Source organism: Muntiacus reevesi, chromosome 12, assembly GCF_963930625.1.
Source record: "Muntiacus reevesi chromosome 12, mMunRee1.1, whole genome shotgun sequence".
NCBI lineage: Eukaryota > Metazoa > Chordata > Mammalia > Artiodactyla > Cervidae > Muntiacus > Muntiacus reevesi.
The window spans coordinates 41,792,568-41,799,077 of NC_089260.1; the positions used below are offsets into that span (position 1 = coordinate 41,792,568).

A 6,510-nucleotide genomic window follows, 5' to 3' on the forward strand; every position below is an offset into this window, starting at 1 on the left:
GAAAGCTAATGCAAACCTAGACAGCATATTAAAAAGCAGAAACATCTGTAATTCCATCCTCATACACCAGAGCTGCCCTTAACCACCATTACAGATTTATTGTAATTTCTTCTTAATTCAGAATATATCTCTGTTACAGTACTCTTTAAACAGGAATTTTCACCTACTTTTAAGTAACATATGGTGGACATATTTGAGAGTTTGTATAAAATATATGAAAGGAACATTTCTAAATACTTTTGAATAACACATTTCAAAACCAAACCAAATTTCTTTCCACAATATTGACTTGGGGAACCAATCCTCTCTTTTAGATGTTTGCTACCTATTATCATTTGTCAGCATTCTCATATTTATAATTTCTTAAGGTCAGGCTACATCATTTTACTTTCCTTACTGGAGCAATCAACAGCCCTCAGCATTATCTATGTGTTTAATTAAGATCAGGTTTACTCAGCCTTAAAGAAGTTGTTGCATAAGAATAGACCCTTGATACTTAATTATGAAGGTGGAATGTGGTATTATCAACTCATCCATCAAGAATCATTATTTGACCTATCAATAAATTCATAATCAGATCATGTGCTTATTTTTTAAAGAAATATTTTGTACACTGTATTTTATGTTAATTCAAATTAACATCTTTCATTTTAAAATAGGAATATTAAATATATCAACTTGCTGAAGTTAATAAAAGAAATTGTAAATGAAAGATTAAAAAAATAAATAAATAAAAAGCAGAGACATTACTTTGCCAACAAAGGTCTATATAGCTAAAGCTATGGTTTTTCCAGCAGTCATGTATGAATGAAAGAGTTGGACCATGAAGAAGGCTGAGCACTGAAGAACTGATGCTTTTGAACTATGGTGTTGGAGAAGACTCTTGAGAGTCCCTTGGACTGCAAGGAGATCAAACCAGTCAATCCTAAAGGAAATCAACCCTGAATATTCATTGGCAGGACAGATGCTGTAGCTGAAGCTCCAGTACTCTGGCCACCTAATTAGAAGAGCTGACTCATTGGAAAAGACCCTGATGCTGGGAAAGACTGAGGCAAAAGAAGAGGGAGGCAGATGACTAGACATTTAAATAGCATCACTGGTTCAATGCACATGAATTTGAACAAACTCTAGGAGACAGTGGAGGACAAAGGAACCTGGTGTGCTGCAGTCCATGAAATTGCAAAGAGTTGGACATGATTGAATAACTGAACAATAACATAAAGAGTAAAATGACCCTCTTCCCACTTGCTTCTCCTCCAATGACCCCCACACCCAGATGCACTTCAAGGGGCTGTACTTGTTTGTCTTTGCTTGGTTCTCTTAGACTTCTTACTCACCTGGGAAATGCCTGATTGCCTTTTAGGATAGTTACTATATCATCTGAGTAATGTGAAAATGTTAGTCACTCAGTCATGTCTGACTCTTTCCAATGCCATAGACTGTAGCCCATCAGGCTCCTCTGTCCATGGGATTCGCCAGACAAGAATACTGTAGTGGGTTTCCATTCCCTCCTCCAAGGAATCTTCCCAACCAGGGATTGAACCTGGGTCTCCTGCTTTGCAGGCAGATTTTTTATCATCTGAGCTACCAGGGATGCCCCATATCATCTACAGTATAGGCAGTATCTTGGTCTGTTGTAAACAACCAGTCCTCATTAGCTGAACCAAATGGAATTCCTCAGGGCATTGGAGAGGCCACTGAAATTATAGGATGTTAGTCTCTCTCTCTCTCTCCCTCTCTCTCTCTCTATACACACACACACACACACACACACACACACATACATACATACACACACCATAGCTATAAATATAGATACAGATGCCTAGGGAGCAAACATGGTGTGTGTATGTATGTGTGTGTGTATATATATGTAGAAAGAGAGAGAGAAAGTATGCATACATATTATAATTTTAATGGCCTCTCCAGTGCCCTGAGGAATTCTATTTGGTTCAGCTAATGAGGACTGGTTGTTTACAATAGACCAGATGCTGTGCTCAGAATTCAAAGGTAGTTGTAAAAGTGATCCCTTGTTAATCTCTCCCTCATATAAGCCTCTTAATACAGAACCTTATAACTTTCAGTATGTTTCAGACTCACTGGGAGCACTTTGTATTTCTGCCCAGGCTACATGCTATAGAAATTCTGATTTACTGGGTTTCATCCAATCTAAGATGTCACTGCCTATTTGAAGTGCATTTTATCTACAGCTAAGAAAGAAAAATGCTTCAAATTAAGTTATCTCATCAATTTTTAAGAAGCACAGATTTCTGAAATGTAGGGGAAAATTACATCTAAGAATAGTAGTTGGCCTAGTTTGGGGACCCAGGCATTTTTGTGTGGGTTTTTTTTTTTTTTAAAAATCTATTTATTTGGCCATGCTGAGTATTAGTTGCAGCATGCATGATCTTAGTTGCAGCATGTGAACTCTTAGATGCAGAATGTGGGATCTTAGTTCCCTGACGAAGGATCAAACCTGGGCCCCCTGCATTAGGAGTGTGGACTCTTCATAACTGGACTATGTGTTTTAAATGAGACTTAGATGATTCTAATAAGAATCACTGCCCTGATGCCTCTGCCATATGTCTTACTAGTCATCCATTCTTCATTGAAGAAGCAGGTTTTAAACACTTACTGAACTACAGATGGTCTATAATGTGTAATATTACACACACACACTATATATATAAACACACATATATATATATAATACATAGCAGACATTAATATGACAAGTTTCCCACCCATAAGGAGCTTATACTCTAGTATAGAAGAGATAGGTAAATTAGTGAGTGCATTTTCTTTCTCCTTCACCAGATCATGAATGCAATAAGTCTTCCCTAAGTAAAACGGCTCTATTCCTAATAGAATGGGGAGAGAATAGGCAAAACTTCTGTCCCATGGATGAAGAGTTTCACCTTTGTTATGCTCTAGTACCTCGACTCTCGGTACACCAGACATCACACATCAGAAAACTATGAACAGTATTGCTCTTTCCAGCTAAGAAGCAACTGGGCCTTGAACAGTAATAACAACAAAGAAGGAGAGGTACACTTGGCTAGAAATAGCTGGAAAGATGAGCACACTGGCAACAGAGTCAGGAAGAAGAAAGATCAAAAAAACTAAAGTAACAAGTGGAACAGAAGAAAAAGAACAGCAAGCTGCAGGGGTGGCAGATAGAAGATAGGACACTAGAGATTGGAAGCAGCTAAGACCACAAAAATGACCAGAACCAAAAGTGCCAATGGAGAAGAGATCTGGTAACAAAGCATCAGAGGAGAGGAAAAGAGACCAAAACATTAGCAGTTTGAGGGCAAATAGAAATGCATAGCCAGCATCAAGTGAGGAATTTGGAGAAGGAATGAGTCAAGTCCTACCTGAAAGACACTTCATTACAAAGTAGAAGAGCAACTGACGTTAATAATCATTGAGATTAATGATTATTTTCTATTACTAAAATTGCTGCCCAACCCCATTTAAAAGCTTTAAGAGGTTTACACAGTTAAGATTGAGTCACACAGAAGATTCCCTTTTGAGGAATTGCTGATAAAACCAGTAGAGCAGGCTCTCTATCCTTGCGTCAGTGTGACAGCTTTGTTTCCAGAGGGACGTAATCTCACCTGGATGTTACTCATCCCTAGAAAAATAGAACTCCCCACTTGGACTTTACCTGGAAACTTTTTATTGATTTTGCCTTACAAGGGGGTTCTCTGGTGGCTCAGATGGTGAAGAATCTGCCTCCAATGCCGGAGACAGTGTTCAATCCCTGGGTAGAGAAGATCCCCTTGAGAAGAGAATGGCTACCCACTCCAGTATTCTTGCCTGGAGAATTCCACAGAGGAACCTGGCAGGCTACAGTAGTCCATGGGGTCACAAAGAGTCAGACACGACTGAGCAACTAACAAGTATTTATATAATTACACTTAACATGTTTATGTCCTCAGTTCAGTCACTCAGTGATGTCCAACTCTTTGCGACCCCATGAACCGCAGCACACCAGGCCTCCCTGTCCATCGCCAACTCCCAGAGTCCACACAAACCCATGTCCATTGAGTTGGTGATGCCATCCAACCATCTCATCCTCTGTCATTATCCCCTTCTCCTCCTGCCCACAATCTTTCCCAGCATCAGGGTATTTTCCAATGAGTCAGCTCTTCGCATCAGGTGGCCAAAGTACTGGAGTTTCAGCTTCAACATCAGTCCATCCAATGAACACCCAGGACTGATCTCCTTTAGGATGGACTGGTTGGATCTCCTTGCAGTCCAAGGGACTCTCAAGAGTCTTCTCCAATACCACAGTTTATGTCCTACCTCCACCCAAAATATGGAGTTTAAAATACATTAATGATTAATCTAACAGAGTTCAGAGTAGGTTTCCATCCCTAAATTATGTCCTAATTCATGTATCTCTCATTCCTTTGAAAAAACAAATATGTATAACATATGATCTAGCATAGGTTCAACCTAAGGGGATTCCCCATCATACCCAGAGCACATCAGCAAACAACTTTCTGAAATGTTCAGAATTCTATCCAAAAAGGAACCAGAGGATATGCAAACCCAGTACCAGTTCTAAAAACTCAGTCAATAATGCATTTAATAAAAGTAAAAACATAGATGGATCATAAGGTTAAATTAGAAGACATTTCACACTATGTGACTTGAGCATTGGCAAAGAATCCATCAATTGAAGAGGATGTATTGAATGCCTATACTGGGCCTAATATTGTTTCATCAATGAGAGACTTAAATTATGAATGAGATCATGATGCTGTATCATATATTCATCTATCATTTATTGAGTTGCTACTTTACAGCAGGCATTAAGAGACAAAAATCTCATAGTGCAGTGAAGGAAAGAAACACAAAAACACATAACTGGTACTGCGAGGAAATTGGCACAGCACCTGGTGACTCCAGATCCTGAGTCCATGTCTGCCAACCTGAAGGTGCCCAGGTGTTCATGTGACCAGTAGAAGTTCAATTTGCCTGGAGCCAAGGACTCATCATCAGAAAATACAGAACACAAGGCATTTGCGGGTTCTTCTTCTGCCTGAGGAAACTGAGACAACGCTACATGGGCTGGGTGGATGGCTGGGAGAATGGGCTTGAGAGGAAACATGGTAAATTGGGAAGAGGACGGACGAGACAGCCTGGACGCTTGAACCAGCGTAGGGAGGGTTGATGACTGCAAGACCCGAGCAGCGTCATCCATTATACCAGAAAGCTGGCGGGTACTATGGGGAAAAAACAAAACAAAAAGAAAGTGGAGGAGGTGCTAGAAGAAGAGGAAGAAGGATATATGTGGTGGAAAAAGTTTTAGACCGTTGAGTGGTAAAGGGCAAAGTGAACTATCTCCTAACGTGGAAGGGGTTCTCAGATGAGGATAACACAGGGGAACCAGAAGAGAGCCTGGATTGCCCTAACCTCAGTTTCTGAGTTTCTGCAGTCACAGAAAACAGCACACAAGACAGATAAATCAGAGGCAGGCAAGCACAAAGCTGATTCTGACTCAGAAGGTAAGGGGGAGGAGAGCAAACCAAAGAGGAAGAAAGAAGAGTCAGAAAAGTCACGAGGCTTTGCCCGGTGTTTGGAACCAGAGTGGATTATTGGAGCTACAGACTCCAGTGGAGAACTCATGTTCCTGATGAAATGGAAGAACTCTGATGAGACTTACCTAGCCCCTCCCAAGGAAGCCAACGTCAAGTGCCCACAGGTTGTCACATCCTTCTATGAGGAAAGGCTGACGTGGCATTCTTACCCCTCAGAGGATGATGACAAAAAAGATGGCAAGAATTAACTCTCTTGAATACCAGTCCCTGTCACATCTGACTGTGGGTTTCAAGCGGGGAAAGAAGGAGTTCTATTTGTCTTGACACCATAACGGTGGCTTGAGAAGATGTCCTTTGAAGAGCCAGCATAGTTTCTGTGCCCGACAGCAGCCCAAGGGCTTTAAAGCCGTTCCACGCTGTATAGTTTGCACACCCATCCCGATGGAGGGGAAGGAGGGTCAGTGTTTCAAGGCAATCCATTCTGAACTTAGCTAAGAAAAAAACAAAGCAAAGGGCCTTCTATGAAGGGCAAAATGCAGAATGGGATATGGGAGAGCAAGCGATTCTGTAGATCTTCAAAGAGCATCTCCACAACCCACACAGCCTTCTTCCCAATAGTGTTAACTCTGCATTTTTACAGTGTAGCATGTGTGTAGTTTTTGGCTATTACTGGTGTATTATTTGGGGTGGCTGGGATGGGGGTGGGAAAGAAGGGAGATGTGTTAGGATCATTTTTCTTAAAATTTGGGGAAATGGTGAAACAAAGGAAAGAACAACTAATGATGATTGGGTTCTGTGTCCAGAATATTGTATCCTTTCAAAAAATGTCATTGGCAACCTAAAGGAGGACTGCGAGAGACTGTTTAAAAGCTGTGAGTGCCTGAAACTTAGAAGCCAAGGCATTTCCTGCCTGAGCTTAATGCTGTTCCCAACAAAGGACTAAGAAGCTACCAAAGCT

General features: G+C 40.8%; 1 pseudogene; it reads left to right on the forward strand.

The window, feature by feature from the left end:
• Window positions 1-5,239: 5,239 nt before the first annotated feature.
• On the forward strand, window positions 5,240-5,800 carry LOC136145096 (chromobox protein homolog 1 pseudogene; annotated as a pseudogene).
• The last annotated feature ends 710 nt before the right edge of the window (window positions 5,801-6,510 follow it).